Genomic DNA, 24137 nt, shown 5'->3' with positions numbered 1-24137 from the left:
AAAAATTACAGACTAACACTCATGAAATACATACAAAAATCCTTCACAAAATATTATCAAATAGCATTTAACAATATATAAAAATAAGAATAATGATGATCAAGTAGAGTTTATCACAGGAATATAATATTGGTTTAAAATTTTTAAATCATTTAGCATGTTTAGTATGTTTTTTCCCTCAGGGAGAAAAAGGCTAACCATCAGGCTAATATCCATTAATCATTTAGCATGAGATTTTATACATACATATGTGTATGTATATAACCTAAATAGGACAAAAAGCACTTCAGAAAATTCAATACACATTCAGGATTTTAAAGAAACTCAGCAAACTAAAAACAGAAAGGAACTTCTTCAATCTAATAAAGGGCATCAATGAAAACTCCATAGCTAATATCTTACTTAATGGTAAAATATTGAATGTTTTTCTCCTAAAATCAAGAATAAAATAGGTATGCTAACTATTTCCACTCAACATTGTACTAGAGGTCCTCACCAGTGCAATCAGGCAAGAAAAAGAAATAAAAGGCAGAAAGAATGGGAAGGAAGAAGTAAACTGACTATTCACAATCAACGTGATTGTCTAGCAGAAAATTCTAAGAACTCTACCAAAAAAAATCCCTACTTGAACTAATAATTTAGAAAGGCTGACTGACAAGATCAGTAGGCAAAAATCAATTGTGTTCTTATATAATAGCAGAAAATAAACAAAAACGAAAAAAGTAAATGTATCTACAGTGACATCAAAAATATAAAATAGTTAGAAATTAATATAACATGCAAGGCCTCTATACTCTTTAGCATACAAAAATACGAAAGTGTATTACTGACAGAAATGAAAGAAAGACTAAATGGAGCAGTGCACCATGTTCATGGTTTAAAAAAAAAAAGAGTTCTGTTCAAATGTTTTTATGTTAATCTATAGATTCAAAGCAATGTTAATCAAAATCTCAAAAAAGTCATGGACAAATATTCTCTAACACAGTTTGCTAAAAGTGTAACTGCTGGTCATAAAGTACGCTCATTCCTTCTAAAAAGTATTCATGGGTCACGCATGGTGGCTCACACCTGTAATCTCAGCACTTTGGGAGGCCAAGGCAGGCAGATCACCTGAGGTCGGAGTTCAAGACCAGCCTGACCAACATAGTGAAACCTCATCTCTACTAAAAATACAAAAATTAGCCAGGTTGTGGTGGTGTGCATCTGTAATCCCAGCTATTCAGGAAGCTGAGGTGGGAGAATCACTTGAACCTGGGAGGTGGAGGTTGCAGTGAGCAAAGATTGTGCCACTGCACTCCAGCCTGGACAACAAAGGGAGACCCTGTCTCAAAAAGAAAATAAAAAGTATTAATGGATATTGTCAAATTGGTCTCCAAAGAGATTATGCCAGTTTACATACCACCAAAAGTATATGTGTCTGGCCATGCATGGTGGCTCACGCCTGTAATCCCAGCACTTTGGGAGGTTGAGGCGGGCAGACCATGAGGTCAGGAGTTTGAGACCAGCCTGGCCAACACAGTGAAACCCCATTTCTACTAAAAATACAAAAAACTAGCAGGGCATCGTGGCAGGCACCTGTAATCCCAGCTATTCAGAAGGCTGAGGCAGGAGAATCGCTTGAACCTGGAAGGTGGAAGTTGCAGTGAGCCGAGATTGTACCACTGCATTCCAGCCCTGGCAACAGTGCGAGACTCCATCTCAAAAAAAGAAAAAAAAAGTATATGTGTTGATTTTTCCATAAACTCATTGGCTCTGATATTTGCAAATTCTTTTATGTATGAAAAAATTGTAGTTCAATTTATAACATCTCCTGTGGCTATAATATGACTGTACATCTTTCATTTACTTAAGATGTCTTTTGATCAGCGAACTCTGTAACATGTCCTTGGTCATTTTTCTATAGGAGTGTTCATTTTTGGGGTTTTTTGTTTTTGTTTTTGTTTTTTGAGATGGAGTCTCACTTACTCTGTTGCCCAGGAGTACAGTGGTACAACCTTGGCTCACTGCAATTTCTGCCTCCCAGGCTCAAGTGATTCTCATGCATCAGCCTTCCTAATAACTAGGATTACAGACATGCACTACCATACCCAGCTGATTTTTGTATTTTTGGTAGAGACAGGGTTTCACCATATTAGCCAGACTGTCCTGAACTCCTCACTTCAAGTGATCTGACCGCCTCAGCCTCCCAAAGTGCTGAGATTACAGGCATGAGCCACCACACCCAGCCAGGATTGTTCATCTTTTTGTGAGACATGTTTGCATTTAATATGTGGCTCCTTTACCATCATGTATAATGAAATATGTTACCCAATATTTTTTTTTCTTTTTTATCTCCTATGGTTTATGACATCAATAGAAGTCTCTTTCTCCTTTAGAATTATAGTATTTTCCTATATTTTCTTTTAGTATATTTTTTAATTTTTAAATTGAAATCTTTGATCATCTAAAATAAATTTTGATGTAAATGGAAAAGTTTTAACTTTTATTCTCCATGTTAGTATATTTTTTAATTTTTAAATTGAAATCTTTGATCATCTAAAATAAATTTTGATGTAAATGGAAAAGTTTTAACTTTTATTCTCCATGTCTAGCCAATTAGTCCCATACCACTTATAGAATAATTAGCCTTTTGCTCCCAGGTTAGCAATGCTATATTTTATTTTCAAATCTACTGATTTGTCTATTTATGTGTGACTATTAAGTAAATGTAAACATCAGAACTTTATAATATGTTTTAATATTTTATTTCTGATTACTTTTGACTAGGTAACAAAAACTCCTCAAAATTGGGATCATGTTAAATCAGTATATCAATTTAGGTGGATTGACCTTTTTAATAAAATATATTCATTTTGTTTATTAAAGTCAGTTATCTTCATTTCTTCATGAGCACTTTACAGATTTTTAGAAATTTGACAATTTGAGTTTATTTCTACATATTATATACATATATGTTTTATGTCCTGTGTTAATGGATTTTTCTTTAATCATTTTTTTAAAAGTTGTTTCTTAATTAAAGTAAAGCAGTTTTGTAGTTTAACTTTTTTTTAAAGTCTTAAAGTTTGTAATAATTGATTTCCTTAATTTTTTCTGCAGGTGATATCTTTCTTCTTACCTTCTAAATCTTATACTTCTTATTTCTTTCCCTTTTCTTGTTGCTTTGGCTACTATCTTCAGAATATTTATCCTGGAAATTTTGTCTTGTTCTTGTTTCTAGTAGGCATACTTCTTTGGCATGACTTTAGTTTTGAAGATACATGGCTAGACAGACTGTTAGATAGAAGATAAACACATATATACTGACGTAAATGTATCGTGTTTAGTAAATTTCCATCTGTGTAAACTTTATTGAGCTATTAATCTGAAATAAAATGTTAAATTATTGTAGTAGCTATGAAGAAGATCCCCTAACTTTTTTCTTTTAATTTTTTAATATGACAATTACATTAATCCATTTTCTAATACTAAACTTGCATGTAAAATTTGAGCCAAACTTGATCATTGTGGATTATTCTTTTGGGTTCTATTTACTAATTTGCTATCCATATCAATAAGTACATCAATATTATCAAAATTAGTCTGCAGCTTTCCTCTTTTATTATGCTGTGTCAAGTTTTGATATCAGTATTATTTTTCTTGTTTTATAAAAAAAACTGAATTTTTTCTTCCTTCTGTATACTGTACTTTGGAACAATTATAATAGCACCAGTATTCTTTTTTTTTTTTTATGTTTTCATTAGCATTCAATTGCAAAACCATGGGGAGAGTTTGGTACTCCTGGAGAGGTTACTTTTTAACAACTTTTTCAACATATTTATGCCTAATGTTTTATTCCTAATTTCTGTATAATAAAAAATCAATTTTTGTAATTTGTACTTGGTTTAGAAATAACCTATTTCATATCATTAAAATAAGAATACTACCCAAAACATTGCCTGGGTGACAGAACAAGACTCCCATTTCAAAGAAAAAAAGAGAATACCACCCAAAACAATATCCAGATTCAATGTTATTCCTATCAAACTACCAACATCATGTTTCACAGAAATAGAAAAAAAAAGTCTAAACAGAACTAAAAAAGAGGCTGAATAGCCAAAGCAATTCTAAGCAAAAAGAATAAAACTAGAGGCATCAAATTATCCAACTTCAAACTATACTACAAGGCTACAGTAACCAAAAAAAGCATGGTACTGGTACAAAAGCAGACACACAGACAACGGAACAGGTTAGAGAGCTCAGAAGAAACAAAATCACACACCTACAACCACCCGATCTTCAACAAAGTCAACAAAAACAAGCAATGGGAAAAGGACTCCCTATTCAATAAATGATGCTGGAATAGCCAGCTAGCCATAAGCAAAAGAATGAAATGGGACCCCTACCTTTTACCATATATGAAAATTAACTCAAGATGGATTAAAACTTAAATATAAGACTTAACATTATAAAAATCCTAGAAGAAAACCTAGCAAATATCATTCTAGACATGGATCTTGGCAGTGAATTTATGACTAAGTCCTCAAAAGCAACTGCCACAAAAACAAAAATTGGCAAGTGGGACTGAATCAAACTAAAGAGCTTCTGCATAGCGAAAGAAACTATTAAGAAAGTAAATAGACAATCTAGAGAATGGGAGAAAGTATTTGCAAAGTATGTATCCAACAAAGGTCTAATATCCAGAATCTATAAAGAACTTAAATTATTCAACAGGCAAAAAACAAATAACCCCATTTAAAAAGTAGGCAAAGAGCATAAACAGATATTTTTCAAAGGAAGACATACAAGCAGCCAACAAACATGAAAAAATGCTCCACATTGCTAATCATCAGAAAGATGCAAATCAAAACCACAATGAGATACTATCTCACAGCAGTCAGAATGGCTACACTAAAAAGTCAAAAAAATAACAGAGGTGGGCAGGGTTGCAGAGAAAACGGAATGCTTATACACTGTTGGTAGGAATGTAAATTATACCATTTTCTTTATAATACTATCATAAAGAAACATATTTCTGTATAATACTATACTATTCAGCCACTGTGGAAAGTAGTTTGGAGATTTCACAAAGAACTTAAAACAGAACTACTGTTAAAATCAGCAATCCCACTAATGGATATATACCCAAAGGAATATAAATAATTCTACCAAAAAGACACATGCACTCATATGTTCATCACAGCACTATTTACAATAACAAAGACATGAACTCAAACTAGATGCCCATCGACGACGGATCAGGTAAAGAAAATGTGATACATATACACCATGGAATACTACACAGCCATAACAAAGAACAAAATCACATCCTTTCCAGCAACATGGATGCAGCTGGGGGCCATTATCCTACGTGAATTAACAGAGGAACAGAAAACCAAGTACCACATGTTCGTACTTGTAAGCAGGAGCTAAGCACTTAGGGCACGTGGACATAAAGATGAGAAAACTGACACTGGGGACTAATAGAGAGGGAAGGGAAAAAGGGGTGAGGGTTGAATAACTACCTATTAGGTATTATGCTCATTACCTGGATGATGGGATCATTCATTTCCTAATCTTCAACATTACACATATGCCTATGTCACAAACCTGTTCTTGCATCCTCAAACTTAAAATAAAAGATGGAAAAAAAAGAAATAATCCTTTTCATCCAAGTTTTCTAATTTATTGTCATATATTTACTTTAATCACTATCCAATTATTTTAATTTTCTCCAAGTTAGTGATTGTTTCCATTTTTATTTCTTATCTTATACACTTAGGCTTTCCTTATTTTGCTTTTTAAAAGACGAAGGCTGAATAAAACTCACAGTGATTTTTGTTTAAGAGAGAAACATCAAACGGAAGGGGAAAGCAACAGTAATGGGAGAAGAAAAAGGAAAATGATGATGAAAAATAAGATGAGGCAGAGGAAACAAAGAAAAAATAAGAGGAAAAGAGGAAAAATAAAATTGTATAAAGGCAGAGAGGATCTAAGGTGACCTCTCTGGCCAAATGTGGACCAATGTTGCCTAGATTGGTCCTACTCAAAGTAGCTGGTCTATGAACTGTTACTGGTCTTCAATGAGATAAGGAGCTTATGCCAATATGCAAGTCTATATGCCAATATGCAAATCTATGTATTGTCTTGGTTCCTTCATCAGAAAAGCTTTGCTGTGAAAAAATAATAATAATCTCAGTTGAACTAACAGTGTGCTTGGTGAGCAGTGTGTTTAGTGACATATTTGATTTATATCATCGTGTAGTTTTTGTCTTATCAGAGGCAGGTAACAGTTTGCAGATGGGCACCAGCCAGCAGGGGCACCAAACTTGATTCTTCACCAACCAGGCCTCCAATGAGCTGCATCTGTTCCTCATCTTATTGAGATTCTCCAGCTAGTTTCATGGCCTCAGTCACTGTTTTAACCTTCTAGATCTTGGGTACTACCAAATATCTAGATGGGCAGTTTAACCCATAGTCAAGAAAGTTTAACACACACAGGCAATCAGTAAATATTGATTGATCTAATAATTGATTTTGAATGATCAGAGCTGGTGTGTACAGCTGGCAGTTAGTGAACTGAACAATCTACACTTGGCCTAGGGTTGGTGACACTTGAAATTGGCAGACACTCTGATTCCAAGTTGTGTGTCCCAGTGCAAAGCTGTGTTATCCAGAGAAAACAGAACTGTTTCCTTCTCCTAATGGCATAGGCTTGCAGAGGGGCTACCTATTTTCTAATTTACAGAAAGATTCTATTAGGTTAGCAGCAGCCCTGTGAATTACTCAGATGCAAGGAATTCGACTGTAAACTAGCCTCAGATATACAGCTGCTCAAACAGTATTAAACTGATGCTGTATGTTCTAAGTGATAGAAGGTAGACCCATCCCAAAAGTATGGCAAATTGGAATGACAGCTCCTTCACACAGGAATGCTCTTCACCTGGCTTTCTTTTCTCTTTTCATTTTTTCCAACACTGACATAGTTAATCTGTCAAAGAAATGAAAGATGATTTTTAACTAAAATGTACATCTATAATCAGTATAAAGGGTAGCTTTAGACATCCTTTCCTTCAGGAAGCTTTCCTTGATCTTCTAAGTCTGGGGTCAGATGCTTTTCCTGTTTCCTATGGTAGTAATCTTTATTTTCCATTCTGTAGCATTAAACACTATACTGTAGTTAGCTATTTGCATTTCCATTTGCCAAAGCACATTATTCACTACTGTATTTTGAATACTTAGCACAGTGCCAGCACATGGTGGGAGGCAGGGCTGGGAAGTGGAGCAAGAACAGAAGCAAACAACCTGCAGTAGAATATCATTTTTAGACATCAATTCAATGTGCTCCTCTTTGCAAAAGCCAGAGGCAAAAGGCCACCCAGGAATAGATCTTTATCCAATAAAGGGTTCTCTGACTGCTCCTAGATAAAGACACACCCTAAGACATTTCAGATGACTTAGCAAAGTGCAGCCTATCTCTGGACCAATTTTCATAAGCAACTCAGGTAATTTCTAGGAGAAATGAGGCAAAACATTGCTCTCTAAAATTCAAAGGGACACCTCTCAGGGTAGCTCTGACAAAGGTCCATAGACAGAAAAGTGCAACAAGACCTACTAATACAAAATTACCTTGAGGAAATGTGGAGGCTAGGCTCTAAACTTTGACTTAAAGAACTCTCAGAACTTCCCATAGACTCTTTTATTTCTCAATGGCTGCCTCAGCCTCCCAAGCAGCTGGAATTAAAGGCGCCCACCACCACACCTAGCTAATTTTTATATTTTTAGTAGAGATGGGGTTTTGCCATGTTGGCCACACTGGTCTCCAACTCCTAATCTCAGGTGATCCACCCACCTCGGCCTCCCAAAGTTCTGGGATTACAGGCATGCGCCACTGTGCCTGGCCCCATACAGACTTTTCTTAATCATGTTTCTGTCATTTGCTGGCTTTGTGATCCCATACAAGTTACTTTTTATTCTTGAAGCTTAGTGATTGCTAAAGGAGGAATAATATTTGCTTCCCCAAGTAACTGGGAGACTTAAGTGTGTTTCTACAAGAGAAAAAGGCAGATACCCAATAAGTACTCAAAAAATATGCCAACATTTCACACACACACACACACACACACACACAACTGCAACAGGAACAAGATGCAGTTTGGTCTATAACAAAACTTGGTGTATACAGAAAAGTAACTGGATCCCTACCACTTTTTATTTACTTACAGGAGTCAAGGAGAATGATGATTTTCCTAACATCCAGTACTATCTCAAAGCAAATCTGCCAAGAAGAAAGTTTATTTTTGTCACTTTCCTTTAAACTTTCTCCCTCCACTGTCAGTTCCTTGGCGGGGTGGGGATCAACTAGTGCCTCGTTTACCAATAACTTTGTCTCAATGAACTATCATAATCCCAGATAATTTGAGCACCACTCCATCATGTAGCAATTCAGGAAGGCCCCCGTCCTTTAAAGGGATCTTAGGTTACACCAGACAGGCCAGTAAAACAGCAGTCATTTGGCTGGGTTTGGATAAAAGTGACTGCAAATGTGGCTTTACAGTCGCATCGCTGCAGAAGCTGTCAACTGAAAACGGGCAAAAGACATTTGTGTTTTACCGTGTGACACTAGGAAATATTTAAGATTGAAAGGGCAACTCCCCAAGTGGTCTTTTTAATGGGCTAGGGGCTTTCCCTAGTGCCCCTCAAATCAGATCGATTTGTTCGGCTCATTTTTAGGACCAGCCCTGGCTGATTCTGAAAAATCAAGGCATGCGTGGAGGGCCCCAAGAGTTCTCTGAAATCCTCAGCTGGACGGTTCACAGCAGGACAAGTGCCAAGAGGCTCCTCCCATCAATCCTGAAGCCTGGGATCCATCCAAAACTTCTCCAGGAATCCTAATGGGTTCCAAGGAATACTTCCCAGGGAATTACTAAGAGGCCTTACCAGTGGGGCGCCTGTCCTTTCAAAGGGACCCACAGGAGGTCAGGGCTGCAGTGGAGATTCAGGTCTATCCTGGCTCAGGGCTCCCCAGGGAGAAAGAGAGGATGGATACCCAGTGTTTACTGAGAGAGTAAGAAAGACAGCCTATACATCATGCGTGAACCTTGAAAATATTTTTCTAGGTAGAAGGAGCAGTCACAAAGGACCACATATTGTATACTTCCATTTATATGAAATGTCCAAAATAGGCAAATCCATACAGACAGGGCAGCAGGTTAGGGAGAAATGGGGAGTTACTGCTAATAGGTACAGTGTTTCTTTTTGGGGTGCTAAAATATTCTAAAATTGTGGATTTACTCTGCTCTGTGAAAACACTAAAAATCATTGAATTGTACACTTTAAATAGGTTAATTGAAAAGGTATACGAATTATATCTCAATAAAGCTATTTAAAAAACAAGCAAACAAAACCATCCTGAAGTTTACCTTATAATAACGAAGCCCTTGAGTTCAGAGGAATCCAAGTTGCTCTTCTGAAAAACCAAATATCCAAATGCTGTTCATTCATTCATTCATTCATTTATTCATTCACTCACTCTAAATGTACCAGTGAGTTCTCTATGTGCAGACTGGACCACGTTGTCAGAAACACCAGGTCCTTCATTGCATCCAGTTTAAAGCCTGTTTGCTGGATTTGAGTAGAGCGTCTCTATCACCCACTGCAAGTATTATTAAAAAAAAAAGGACCTCCCTGTCGCCCAGTAGAGGAGGGGCCCCAGGACCTTTAACAGGGGAGTTTCAGGAAAGTCCATTTTCACTTCTGCGCTCCTCTCCACAGCCACCAAAGCCTTACTCCCATCTTCGTCTTGTTCCTGCCCCTACTCCCACCCCCTTCAGTTGCTGCCAACAGAGGACTCTCCAAAACTTGCAGAAGTAATGGGACTCTCAGCAGCAGCTCCAGAAGCAATGTTTAGGGGGAAATCCTGGCCCGTGTGAGAGCTGCACACAAGCTTCATTTGGACACTTTCGTAAGGGCAGGTCCAAAACCCTCCGGACCTTAAGCAGAGCAACGCTGAGCCACAGATGACCCAAGAACCCAGCACTAAGATCTGAGCGCCTGTGGTCCTGGACCTGCTTGCCAGCGGCCTCCAGGCCCTGGTTTGGGAGTGAGGCCACTGTAATGGCTCCATGGTCCTCCTTTTAATCGAGCCCTAACCCTGTCCCCGCTGGGCGAACTGTGCGCCAAAGCCCATCCGCCCAGGCGCTACATAATAGGAGGCTTGTGGGGGCGTGGGGGGTGTCGGAGAGATAAAAGAGGGCAAATGAGAGGTCGACAAGCTAAAGCGGAGAGGATCCTCCAACATTGCAACCAGGCGATGTCTCTCTCAAAACCGCAACCTCCTGGCTTCTGGCACCAAAGCAAAACGCACGAAATATCCCAGCTTCCAGGTGCAGAGAGGTGGAGGAGCGCCTACCGCCCCCATTCATCATCGCGCTGTGCTTAGTTGCTTTCCTTTGCGTCCAGCGACTGGTCCCTCAGCTACCCAAATCTGTGGCAGTGCCAACAGGTGACTGGGTAAGTTTCATCTCCTCTGATCTCCATCAGCCGCTCTCCCAAGCTATCCCAAACACAAGCTAAATAAAAACAGCGTATTTTTAATGCACACACAGCCCTTCAAGACCGATCCCACCCAAATTAAGCCCCTTCTGTACGGAAATGCTGGAGCCGCCACTGTCCGCAGCCAAACGCAGCTTCTTCCCGCCACACGCTCACGTCACCCAAACACTGGGAAAAGCTTCCCGGAGCAGCGCTCTCATTACTTAATTCCTCTCATCTCCCTGCCCCACGAGCCCCGCCAAGAGGCATCCAGGTGCACCCGTCCCATCCCATCCCAAAGATCCCCAAGTCATCCTGGGTGCGCGCGTGTAAAGAAAGTCCATGGAATTGCATTATATCTGCAGGTGGCCCTCTGTTTCCACGTTTCCTTCCTCATGAATGGACTTCGAAGCAGAGCCGAAGAAGAGCAGAGAAAGACGAACTGACCTGTGCTGGGCAAGGTTCCAGCCCAGGTTGGGAGCTCTCGGCGCCTAGGGAAGATTGAAGTTGCACCGCGAGTTGGTCCTCGGCGGCGTACCGCCGTTGCTCTCTTCCCTCCGAGTACCCTTTTTTAATTAGCCTCTCTTTCCCGTCTCCCTCACTCTCCCGCTGCTCTTGCACTCCCAGCCTCCTGGAGTTGCCTCCGCCTCTCCAGCTGGGCGCCCAGGATCAGATAAGAGGAAAGGAAGGCCCGCAGGCAGCCAATTATAGAGCTGAGGGTAGCCGCGGGGGCGGGAGGTGGGGAGGTGGGAGGCAGGCCTAAGTCCTTAACGCCCCCCACTTTCTCTCCTCCTCCACTCCCCCATCCCCGCCCTACCGGAGACGTCGAGGAGCCAGCCCCGTGCTGCCCACGCGCTCCCCTACCCGGAACCTGGCAGTCGCCCCAGGTGCACGCCGCAGCCGGCTGTGGCGCTACGGGAGCGAGCCGGGCTTTTTCCCTTCCACAGGGGCAGAAGCTAGTGCAAGCTCTCAAACCAGCCCCCCAACCCCTTCCCCGGTCGCTTTGGGAGGTCTGGAGCCCTACCGTTTTCAGGTGCTGTGTGCTCACTTCCCCATTCTCAAAAGACCGACCTTGCCTTCCCGCGTCAAAGGCTCCGAGTGAAAGAGGTATCCACTGTAAAGGCCCCCTTGGAGCCTCCTCTCCTCCCTCTTCCTCTTCTGAATAAGCCCAAGGGCTCTAAAACTTTAAGGTGCAGGGGAATCGGCTGGAGGTATCGAAATTGACGTTTTTGTAGGTTACAAAAGGACGAATATCGGCTATTTCATGTGGTTGTACCTCGTAACCTACCGATTCCCCACCCCACCGGCAGAGATTCTGGTTCAAGGAGCTTGAGCTAAGGCCTCGGACCCTGCACTTATCACACCCCCTGGTGGTTCAGATCCTTGCAGTCCATCCTTTGAGAGGCTCTGCCCTGAGATGGGAAGAACAGGAGGCCACCGGGGCCCGGCGCTGGCTCTCCGGAGACTCGGTCCTCACCTGCTGAGTGGGCCCTCTGGAAGTCACCACCTTTACTGATTTTTGACCCATATCCCCCATCCTGCACGCCCGATTCTTTACAAATGTTAGGGAGATGTTGGGTGGAAACTGAGAATTCAGCAAAACCCTATTTTGTGAGAAAGTACTTTCTTGACTTGGAAAAACTGAAAAGAGTATTTCACCACCACCAAAGGCTGGTGATGGAGCGAAGAGAGAGGAGGGCAAGTGGAACTCTAAGGTTTCCAAATCTGCCTCCATCATGCCCAGCTGAGAATCCAGATAGAAGGGCCGCGATTTGCAAGGTGGTCCCTCCGACATTCCAACTGCCCAAGCTGCTGCTAGCCACCTCCTCTGCTCTCCCCGAATGTGTTACTTGCATCCCTGGGCGTGCTCCGAGCTGCAGCAGGGGTCCCGCGGCTGGAGTCAGTGGAAGGCCCTCTCCAGCCCCCACCAACGCCCCGCGTCTCTTGGTTTCGCTAGGAATTGGCCTCAATTTAGCTACAGGGCGCGGCAGGAGCAAGGCGCCTTTCGGCTTCCGCGCTTCGCTGAAAGCAATTCTCTGGCCGGCGTAGCTTTTTAGGAGACCCGCTCAGCGTCCAAGGACTGCAAAGAGAGAGCGCCACCTCGTGTTGCGCGGGTTCTGGAGAGGCGGGATCTAGAAGGACCCCCATTCGCCCTAGATCCACACGTAGGGACTACAATGCCTGAAATGTGTATTTATTCTTGAAGACGACCACCATTTTAGTTAGATCTTTTTCCGTTTGCCCCTATAAAAGTGTCTCTCACCCTCATATTCTGATTCCCCCTTTCGATAATAAAAATTTACTCTTGTGTTCAATTTTACCAACATGCAGATGATTAGCATACGCTTTTCTTATACTTCCCTCTGGGGAGGTAGTTGCAATATTAGTACGAAGTTTAGGTAAAAGATACGAGGCGTTCCAATCATTTAATTACAGAAAATTAGGAATGGGAGATTCCCTAATGATTTTAAAATGTGAAATATGTGTGTAAAAACCCACAAATAAGCTTAATATTTGTTTGATAAAAATCTTATGTGATGATTTGTATTGATTTAGTAACCATATAAAACGGGCTTCTTTTTAAGAATTCTAACTCATCCTTTGTTCCTCTCCTTAAGTTTTGACTTCTAACATTTCATTTTAAAGTTAGATAAACCTTAGTTAATGTTGAATCCGAATGGCTGATTTCAATCAGTTTTTCATTTAGTTGCAGTTGTGTGTGAAGTGTCAGCCCTTTCGAGAGTGGTTGTTCAACACTGATCTTAAGGCCAACCCTCAGAGTCTGGTGGAGTACTGGGAACTGAATCACAGAAACAAGACCAGAAGACCCACTGAAGTTTCCCTGCTTCGACCTAGAAAAAAAACTGCATATGAATATCTGGGGCCCTTTCAAAGATAACCAAAAATTTCAGTTTCCCACAGTAATCGATTTCAGGATGAGACAACTGGGACACGACTGTGATCCTATTTCTCTCTAAAGACTGCACACACACCTCTGCCCCTTTCTTGTCTCACATTAGTGAAGTTATTTTGCCTCCCTGAGCCTAACTCCTCATATGTGAAAAGAGGGTATGGCCAGCGCAGTGGCTCCTGTCTGTGATTACACAAAATTGGGAATGGGAGGTTCCCTGATTATTTTAAAATGTGAAATCTGTGTGCAAAACTCACAAATAAGCTTATTTGTTTGATAAAAATCTTACATGATGATTTGGATTGATTTAGTCATCATATAAAATGGGTTCCTTTTCAGGAATTCTACCTCATCCTTTCTTCCTCTCCTTAACTTTTGGCTTCTTGCATTTCACTTTAAATGTAGATAAACCTCAGTTAATGTTAAATCAGAATGGCTAGTTTCAATCAGCCATTCTGATTCAATCTGGGAGGCCAAGGCAGGTGGATCACTTGAGCTCAGGAGTTCAAGACCAGCCTGGGCAACTTGGTGACGCCCTGTTTCTATAAAAAATACCAAAAAATTAACCAGGCATAATGGTGCACACCTGTAGTCCCCGCTACTTGAAGGGCTGAGGCAGGAGGATCACTTGAGTCCAGGAGTTCCAGGTTGCAGTGAGCTGAGATGGTGCCACTGCACTCCAGCCTGAGTGACAAACTGAGACCTTGTCTCAAAAAAAAAAAAGAGGGTAATTAATTATATCTTAGGGGATTGTCATGTGGATTAAATAATAGATGTGTTTATGAACCTAATCCATAACTAACAATTAATAAATGGCAGCTATGCTACCCAAACTGGTAATATCCCCCTTCTGCCCATTGCACAGGACTGTACTCTCTTCAGCTGCCCCTTCTGGAAGATTCTCTTTTCCATGTTTCTCAACAGAGGTACTATTGACATTCTGGGCAGGACAGCATGACTACTCCAGACTTTGTAGAACATTGATCATTCCTGGCCCCTTCGACCAAATTCCAATAGCACTACCCATCTCCTAGGCGTTGTGATAACCAAAAAATACCACCACACAAGCTGTAGCAAACCCCAGTTTCAGCTGAACAAATGATTTGCAGTTCTACTCCAACCTCTCTGTAACACCCAGCTGTGATTTTTTTCCCCCAATCTGGTGCCCATTCTACCTTGATACTCGGCCAGTAAGTGATCACCAGCTGATAATAATATGCCATACCTATGAGCAATAACATAACCCAATTCCCTACCCCTCTCCCATGGTCCCCCATCCATGCTGACTACCCCATTCCTGCTTCTGGGACTCCTGTATCTGTCCCAATCTTACAATAGCATAGCTGGTAACAGAGGGTTGATCGCCAGCACAGCAGGGTGTCCTCCAGACTCTGCTTCATAGTCAAGGGCCCATGCCCGTTCTAACGGACTGATGTCTCTGTCATACCAGCTGTTAAGCACTTTGTATCTCACCCATAGTAGCAGAAGTCTGAATTCCTTTAGGAAATTACCTCCAAGGCCGGGCACGGTGGCTCATGCCTGTAATCCTAGCACTTTGGGAGGCCAAGGTGGGTAGATCAGGAGGTCAGGAGTTCAAGACGAGCCTGGCCAAGATGGTGAAACCCCATCTCTTACCAAAAATACAAAAATTAGCTGGGCATGGTGGCAGGCACCTGTAATTCCAGCTACTCAGGAGGCTGAGGCAGGGAACTGCTTGAACCCAGGAGGCAGAGACTGCAGTGAGCCGAGATCTTGCCACTGCACTCCAACCTGGGAAACAGAGCAAGACTCCATCTCAAAAAAAAAAAAAAGAAAGAAAAAAGGAAATTACCTCCAATCCATTGTATGCAGTTGCAGGGGGGTCGTCATTCAGCTTGCCCTTTTTTCCCCTATTCCCCAAGTTAGTGGGCATAGAGTCTAAGCCAAAGAGATACTCTCTCCTCAAACATGAGTATTAAGTCGTGGGACATAAGGGCAGGAAAAATGTTTCCTGAACTTTTATCTCGGTTATCCTAACAATGAGGTCTGAAGGAACACTATCTCCTAATACCCAGATAGCGCTCTCACCTGCAGCAGGAGCGCACCATAGCAGTTATACCAGTTGTTAAAATCTTGAAATGCGACCAAGTGCAGTGGCTCATGCCTGTAATCCCAGCACTTTGGGAGGCCAAGGGGGGCAGATCATTTGAGGTCAGGAGTACAAGACCAGCCTGGCCAATATGGTAAAACCCTGTCTCTACTATACATATGTATACACACACACACAAACATATACACATACACACACACATATATACACATATATGTACACACACACGTGTGTGTGTGTCTGTGTGTATATGTTGGCCAGGCATGGCGGTGCAAACCTGTAATCCCAGTTACTAGGGAAGATGAGGCAAAAGAATAGCTTGAATCCAGAAGCGGGGGTTGCAGTGAGCCGAGATCACCCATTGCACTCCAGCCTGGGTGACAGAACAAAACTCCATCTCAAAAAAAAAAGAAATATTTTCATATTGGTTGGTAAATAGCTGCTTCTCCAGCACCCTGAATGTCCTCTTCCATGCCCCTCCCCAGGATCTACCTCAGATCTCCCTTTCGATCCCACAATTGAAGAGGTAGCCTTTAGATTTTCTGCAGGCCTCTGGCTCCCTGCTGAAATGTAGCTTCCAGCATTCATTCAGACTGGACTGTCCCTGTGTCACCCTGGTTGCTCAATCTTTTGAATACCAGCCCTACTCAGAGCTCCAGAACATCTGACTTCTGTTCTTCCTGAACCTTTTGTCTCAGTCCACGAACAACCCCATTAGCTCCAGATTTGATTTATTTCCCTATTAATGGAAGAAATTCAACCAAATCAACCGTTATTTCACCAATCCTGAAGCTGGAACAAAAGACATGAGAGAGCTTGTCCAAACGTACCCAGAGTATTAACAGCAAAGTGAACACTAGAATTCAAATGGTTTGACTCCCAGGCCAGAGCTTTCTCCACTGTAGTGTGCAGACTTCTTTCCAAACAATATAGCGATACCTCCCATGCTCCTGTAGGGTTTTTGCCTTATGACTGCATTCAAGTCCATCACCCTATTTAATCATTAGCTCTGCAAGGTTAAGACTTATTCAGAGGTGAAAATCATATTGTCTTCTGTCCTTTATGGTGCTGGAGCCCCCCCTTTCTCACAATCGCCTTTTATGTTCTTGAACCAATGATTAAGACATTCCTCATCTTTTCAGTTCCATGGCCCAGATCAAAGTCATGGCCCTAACTAACAGCAGCCAAGTTTTTCATGTGTGACAGCGTCCTATCAGTGTATGCATGCTGCATCAAAGGTTCTATTCATAGCACAACAATGGTGGATCAGGTCTAAGAGATGATATACACAGTCACGAGTGGCATGACATTTCGGTCAACAAAGAACTGCATATACAGTGGTTGGGTTCCATAAGAATAAATTACAATATCACATTTTTACTGTAGCTTTTCTATGTTTAGATATGTGAGTACTTATCATTGTGTTACAGTTGCCTGCAGTATTCAGTACAGTAACATGCTGTACAGGTTTGTAGCCTAAAAGCAATGGCTTATACCATACAGCCTCAGTGTGCAGTAGGCTATCCCATCTAGGTTTGTGTAAGTACATCCTAAGGTGTTCACACCATAGCAAAGTTGCCAAGCGATGCATTTCTCAGACTGTATCCCTGTCATTGAGCAATGTATGACTGTATGTGCCAACCCCTCTTCACTTTACAAATGAAAAAACTGAGATCCAATGGATTAAATGCCCCATTTAAATCCCCAAAAAGAGTCAATGTCAGATACTATTAGATTAAATATCATCTGACAGAAAGCCAAGACTCTTTCCAATAATAACAATATCAAATACAAAAAAAAACTTTTATTGAGAGGTTTTTGGATTCCAGACATGCTGGGAAAACTAATATGGACTATTATAATTTTTAAATTATTTTATTAAAATAATTCTTACATGTAATTTTTAAAGTTATGTAATACTGAGAACTTGTAAAATATAAATAATACTGTCTTGCTTTCTGGAAGTAAGCATTTTTTACTCTTCGCAGTTTTTTTCTGAGACTTTCCAAATTTCCATATTTCTAAATAACAAATGTATGTGCTGCTATATGTCTCTTAATCAATTTTACTTTATTTTATTTATTTGAGATGGAGTCTTGCTCTGTTGCCCAGGCTGGAGTGCAGTGGCATGATCTTGGCTCGCTGCAACCTCCACTTCCTAGGTTTAAGCGATTCTCCTGCCTCAGACTTCCGAGTAGCTGGGATTACAGGTGCCCGCCACAACACTCAGCTAGTTGTTTGTACTTTCAGTAGAGACGGGGTTTCACCATGTTGGCCCGGCTGGTCTTGAACTCCTGATCTCAGGTGATCCACCTGATTCGGCCTCCCAAAGTGCTGGGATTACAGACATGAGAGTCGTCATGCCCAGCCCTATTAATCAATTTTAAACATCATTTATATATTTCCTATTATTGCAAAAAAAGGATAGGCTCGCTTATGCTGCCATCCCCCTTTCAATTGTACATGTCTTCCCAGTTCTAATGTTATTCCCTCCTGTTCAACAAGGATATTCCCCAGCAGTATCCTAAGAAAGGTACACGGTGAAGGGGAACACATTTTTCAGATCTTTTGTTTTACCCTCACATTTCATTACAAGTTTGATGGGCACAGAATTCTAGCTTAGAAATAGTATTCCTTCACCATGATAAAGGTGTTGCTCCCTTCCTTCTTGCTTCCTGTGTGGTTGCTGTGATTAGGAAGCCATTCTGACTTTTGGTCCCCTCTGAGTGAACTATCTCCCCAGTAGCCTACTCCTCCTGCAAGCTTATAAAACCTTTTTGTCCTCTCTGTTTTGAAATTTCACAATGGTATGCTTTGATGTGGGTCCAGTTTCATCCACGGTACTAGGTACTCCACAGATTCTTTCAATCTAGCCATTCCCATGCTTTTCTTCTAGAAAAATCTGCTTAAGTATCTTATTGATGAAATCCTCCCTTCTATTTTTCTATTCTTTTTGTCTGGATTTCCTTTTTCAGATAAGAGACCTCCGAGAATGATTCTGTGATGTTATTACTTTCTCTTTACTGTTTTTCTCTTTGTCCTTTTGTTCTACCTTCTGGATTTCATCACTCTGCATTTTAATTTTATTTTGATTTCTTGAATTCCTAGACTTAAGAGATTCACCTGTATTGGCCTCCCAAAGTGCTAGGATTATAGGCATGAGCCAGTGTGCCTGGCCATATATTTTAGTTTCTAATTTCTGCTATTACATTTTGATTTCCAATAAATCTATTGTGTGTTTTTAAAGGGTTTTCTAATAGTATTCTATCCTTGTTTCATAGGCACAACCTCTCTGAAGATATTAACACATTTTTAAGCTTTCTTCTCTCTGCATAGACTCTATGTTTTCCAAAAGGCTTCGTCTCTTTGTTTGGAATTCCATCTCCACATTAGGAACTTTACTTAGACTTCTGCTATTCCTTGGTGATCTGAGTATGAGAAAGCATCATGTGGTTCCAAAAAAACCATCTGTGTAGAGAAAGAGCAAGAGTAGGTATACAAAATGTTAACAGTTGATAAATTTATGTAAAGACTATATGGGTACCCTTTGCACTAATCTTTCAACTTTTCTGTAGGTTTTGTTTTGTTTTCCTTTTTTGAGATGGAGTCTCACTCTGTCTCCCAGGCTGGAGTGCAGTGGCATGATCTTGGCTCACTGCAACCTCTGCTTCCCAGGTTCAAGTGATTCTTCTGCCTCAGCCTCCCAAGTAGCTGGGATTACAGGTACCCAGCACCGCACTCAGCTAATTTTTGTATTTTTAGTAGAGACAGGGTTTCACCATGTTGGGCAGGCTGGTCTCAAACTCCTGACCTCAAGTGATTCACCCGCCTCAGCCTCCCAAAGTGCTGGGATTACAAGCATAAGCCACCTTGCCTGGCCTTTTTTCTGTCTTTTAAGGAAAATTATTTGACTATTCTGAGGAAGCCACAATAATAACACACCCCAAAAAACAATAGAAACTGATGACAAGGATGAAGCATTGTTACCTGTTACCTATTGCCTATTGGTCAAGCCAATATGTTGCTGAAGGAAAATAAAGAAGTGGCGACTGCACTGTGCACTGAGCCTAAAGCTATGTCTCAGATTATTTCCTGCTCTTCATGCTGTTACTCCCATAAACAGCATAATTCATGGACTCACCAAGGGTAGCCTCAGGCCTCTGCTGAGCCTTCCTCCAAGAACCTACACCCCAGAAAAAAAATTTTGAATAATATATAACCACCAAGATATATCCACTAAGACTAAAGAGAAATTTAAAATATTAACAGGAGCAAAACTTTAAACCAAAGGAAAACATCCTAAGGCAACATTTCAACAATCAGCCTTGGGAAGATTGAAGAGGGCCAGAAAGTCTTCATTGAGGACATTTTAGATTTTCCAGAGAAATGAGAAGCACACAAAGCTAGAACTAAAGGGGGAGGTGGGAAAAAATTCAAGAGAAAACCACAGAGATCTCTTCTCTTAGAGAATCGAGAGAGCAGAGAGACAGAGAAGGCATGAGATAGAAAGTCTCACATGGGGCTGGGCGTCGTGGCTTATACCTATAATCCCAGCACTTTGGGAGGCCAAGGCAGGTGGATCACGAGGTCAAGAGATCGAGACCACGCTGGTCAACATGGTGAAACCCCGTCTCTACTAAAAATACAAAAATTAGCTGTGTATGGTGGCACACACCTGTAGTCCCAGCTACTCGGGAGGCTGAGGCAGGAGAATTGCTTGAACCCAGGAGGCAGAGGTTGCGGTGAGCCAAGATCGTGCCATCGCACTCCAGCCTGCGTAACAAGAGCGAAACTCCGTCTAAAAAAAAAAAAAAGAAGTCTCATATGGGTCCGGGTTTTGGAAAATTCTGTTTGTTATGCTGTAACGAAGTGTTCTGTGAAATTTGTTATTTGCTTTGTTTTGTTTTCAGCTGTTATTCACGTAAGTTGTGGTTCAAGTTGGTATCTCTTCTGATCTATACCCTTTGACGTGACAATTAATTGATGAAACTTTTGTTCTCAAACTTTTCACTATTTCAAGCCAAAACCTTCAGATTCGTCTGAAAATTCACCATGGGCTACTAAACAAAGAATTTCTCTACCCTACAGTAGCCTCAGTGCAGACGCTCAGAAAAAACCAAGCTGAGTGCTGAAATCAGTTGGTAGCGCCCTGCTCCCTCTGTGACTGTATTTACTTAAAGTTGTCCAGATTATATGCTCAGGATCAATGACCATTTTATTTGTGTCCCTAGCACCTAGCACCTGGTTTAGCATGTATTATCAATCTAAAACATGTTCTCTGAATGAATGATCAAAAGCAAGAATGAATGAGCAAACCACCATATTCCAGCAGAGCCCCATGATGGTTTAGAGCTTGTGTTCATCTCCAGGCTTTGCCCTCATGAGTTGGGTAACATTAATTAAGTTATTTAAGATATGCCTTCTCATTAATTTATGCAACAGATATTACTGCTGGGCTCTGAGTATGCAGGAGTGAGAAAAACTGGCCTTATAGAGTTTAGAGTCCAGCTACACAAACACACACTAACAAAACATGAGGTGCTCTGATGGTAGAAGGCTGAGGGGCGAGACTGCAGGTATTCAACTTATTCAGGTAGAATGATCAAGAAGTACACAGGTGAAGAGGTGACCTTCAGCCTGAAAAAGGAGAGAGAGCCAGCCTTGAGAAGATATGAAACAAAAGCATTCTGAAAAGAAAAGCTTTTACGAAGTCCTTGGATTTTCAACCAAACAATTGAAAAAAAGAAAAAGAAAAAAAAGTCATCGGGCAAAAGAGAGCTTGAATAGACCCAAATTATTTTGAATGATCAGAATTTGGTGGAATCAGAGGAAAGACACTTAAGGCCAGATGGGGTGGATCAGAGCATTTGTATTCCCAAGGCTTTGGGAGGATCACTTGAGCCCAGGAGTTGGAAACCAGCCTGGGCAATAGAATAAGACTTTATCTCTACCAAAAATTAAAAATAAAAATAAAAATTAGCCAGGCGTGATGACACATAGTGCTAGCTACTCTGGAGGCTGAGATGGGAGGATTGCTTGAGCCCAGGAGGCACAGGTTGCAGTGAGCCAAGATCACACCACCACTCTCCAGCCTGGGTGATAGAGGAAGACCTTTTCTCGAAAGAAAGAAGAGAGAAAGAAAGAAGGAAGGAAGAAAGAAAGAAAGATAGAAAGAGAGAGAGAGAAAAAAAAGAAAAAGATGGATGGGTGCTGTGAGACACAAGAGGTGAACCAGGATCAGATCTTGGACAATATTGTATGCCAAGGTAAGTATTTTGACTTTATCTTGGCAATGGAAAGTTTTAAGTAAATGAGGGAAATGAGCAACCCAGAGATTCTTATTTAGCTGACCAGGAGCAGGAGCAGGCATGGGTATTTTATTAGAAGCTTCCCAGTGATTCTAGCACAAAGCCAAGGTTGAGATCAATAGTCTCTATATTCCTGCAGGAGGAAACCTGCTTTACTCACATCCTTCACCTGCTCTGATCCTTCCAATGGTGGCTCCTTCATACAGAATAAAGTGTAAATACGTTAGTTTAGTAATCAAATTCCTCCATTAGTCTGCCTTAACCTAACTTTCCTGGCTTATGCCCACTTAACTTCCTAGACAAACTTTATAATGTAGATTAAGGGTGTGAGTTCTGAAGTCAGATGGAGCCAGACATATTACTTTATCCACATTGTACCATGGTAGTTATACTTACCTCTTATCATGTTTAGGATATTTAATTTTATAGTATCTGGAAAGCCCTTCGCCTATTACTTAGTAAGCACTTCCAAAAAGTTTGCTCTTAGTATTATTCCCTGACCCCCAAATAGCATTTTCCTAATTCTGCCCTTTGTCTGATGTTAAACCATATGAACACTTTTCTATTCCCATCCAACTAAACAGAACCTGCCCCTCCTTCAAGTTCCTGCTCAATACTACCCCAGGTAGAACTTAGCTTTGTCTCCTTTGAGCTCTTAGGGTCATTATTGTCGATTTTGGAAAATATAGATATATTAATTTGAGAGAGCTGTGCTTTCAACTCTGATATTTAGTGTGTTTCTTTCCTATCTGCCCAAGTGGAATGCATGCTGCCTTGAAGCATGTTTATTCATAATGCAGTGATTAAAAGCATGGATTCCTGTGCAGAATCCTGCCACCACTGCTAACCTTGGACAAGCCGCTTAACCTCTTTCTGCCTGTTTCTTAATATGTTAAATGGGAACAGTAAGAGTACCATCATGGTACTCGTGGGCATGTGGTAACTATCAAATGAATTAATCCATCCAATTTAATTAATCCCTTCAAGCCTTCAGAAGAGTGTCAGGCACACAGTAAGTCCTCACTGTTAACTAATATGAACTGTGCCAGATACTGCTCTCTATCTTCCACTATTTTTATTACAGGCTTTTTGGGTAATGAGGTCCTAATGAGGGAAGGTGTTCTCTTTCCGGGTCCACAAGGGGGCACAGTTTTAAGGGCAAGAACTTCCTAGTGCCATGCCCCACTCTCATCTCTCTCCATCCGGGAGATTTAAGGGTTTATGTTTAAATTTCACGGTCACGGGAAGAACTAAGAGTCAATCACTCTAGCGGAAGTTCTAAGGAACTCCTTTCATTGGCCTGGGGTCTTAGAGAAGGTGGGGGTTCCTCCCAAGTTGAAAGTCGCCTTCTTCCACACCCCTTCGGACTCCATGTTTGGATCCCCTTCCACGATCACTCCCTTCGTGGAAGCTGTTTTTCTCTATCCTGGATTTTCCCTCTGGAGTACCCTTCCACACTCTCTCACGGAAGCCTGTCTTCCCCTCCTAAACTCCATCTCTCTCTCTCTCTATTCCCTTCCACTCAGTGTGAAAGCTGGTTTCCTCTCCTGGATTCCATATTTCTGGATTCTCTCACTCAGTGTGAGTTAGCTGTTTCTTTCTCTCTCCTTCTCCTGTTTCTCTCTCTTTAAATAAATCACTTTCTACAAACACTTTTGAGTCCGGCATTTACTGCGCACTGTGTCGTGGTCCCCTCTCTCATTCTTGAGAGGGCACGAGACCAAGAATCTGGAGATATGTCCTCTCAGGGGAGCTGAGGGTACCCTGAACCCCTGAACCCCAATATTACACTAATATATGTGTGCATTTAAAATTTGGTCTTGTGAAATTGTACAGGTAAACATATCAGAAATAAACTATATTAATATTTGCACAAAAATGAGTCCTAAGTGTTCAGCTAATAATGAGAAAAAGGCCGGGTGTGGCGGCTCATTCCTGTAATCACAACACTTTGGGAGGTTGAGGAGGGCTGATCACCTGAGGTCAGGAGTGTCAGACCAGCCTGGCCAATATAGCGAAACCCTCTCTCTACTAAATATACAATATTAGCCAGGTGTGGTGGCACACACCTGTAATCCTAGACACTCAGGAGGCTGAGGTGGGAAAATCGCTTAAAACAGGGAGGCAGAGGTTGCAGTGAGCCAAGATCATGCCACTGCACTCCAGATTGGGCAACAGAGTGAGACTCTGTTGAAGAAGAAGAAGGAGAAGGAGAAGATATCGTTTTCTGACTAATTTGTAATGGCACTTTTAGTCTCATCTCCATCAAAAGTTCACATCAATGAATGGTGTGGATGTATTATCAGAATTAACAGGATTC

At 41.4% G+C, this 24137-nt stretch overlaps 1 protein-coding gene across 10 annotated transcripts in view; it reads right to left on the bottom strand.

Moving 5' to 3' along the window:
* The window catches only part of COL14A1 (collagen type XIV alpha 1 chain), a 302227-nt gene that overhangs the window by 237723 nt on the left and 40367 nt on the right, over positions 1-24137 (bottom strand). For 2 of the 10 annotated variants that reach the window (XM_012466435.2, XM_012466436.2), the window contains exon 1: positions 10957-11166. The exons of 4 other annotated variants lie outside the window; for them this stretch is intronic. The gene's annotated coding sequence lies outside the window, so the exon portion shown is untranslated. Of the gene's footprint in view, positions 1-9398; positions 9418-10956; positions 11192-11533; positions 11798-19650; positions 19681-24137 lie in introns of those variants that run through there. 4 more of the 10 variants (XM_064384552.1, XM_012466433.3, XM_012466431.2 and 1 more) reach the window with 4 other exon arrangements.

Source organism: Aotus nancymaae, unplaced genomic scaffold, assembly GCF_030222135.1.
Source record: "Aotus nancymaae isolate 86718 unplaced genomic scaffold, 86718_ANA_hifiasm-v0.15.2.pri h1tg000036l, whole genome shotgun sequence".
Taxonomy (NCBI): domain Eukaryota; kingdom Metazoa; phylum Chordata; class Mammalia; order Primates; family Aotidae; genus Aotus; species Aotus nancymaae.
Note: the sequence above shows the minus strand (reverse complement) of the source record. Positions and strands in the feature narration are given on the sequence as shown.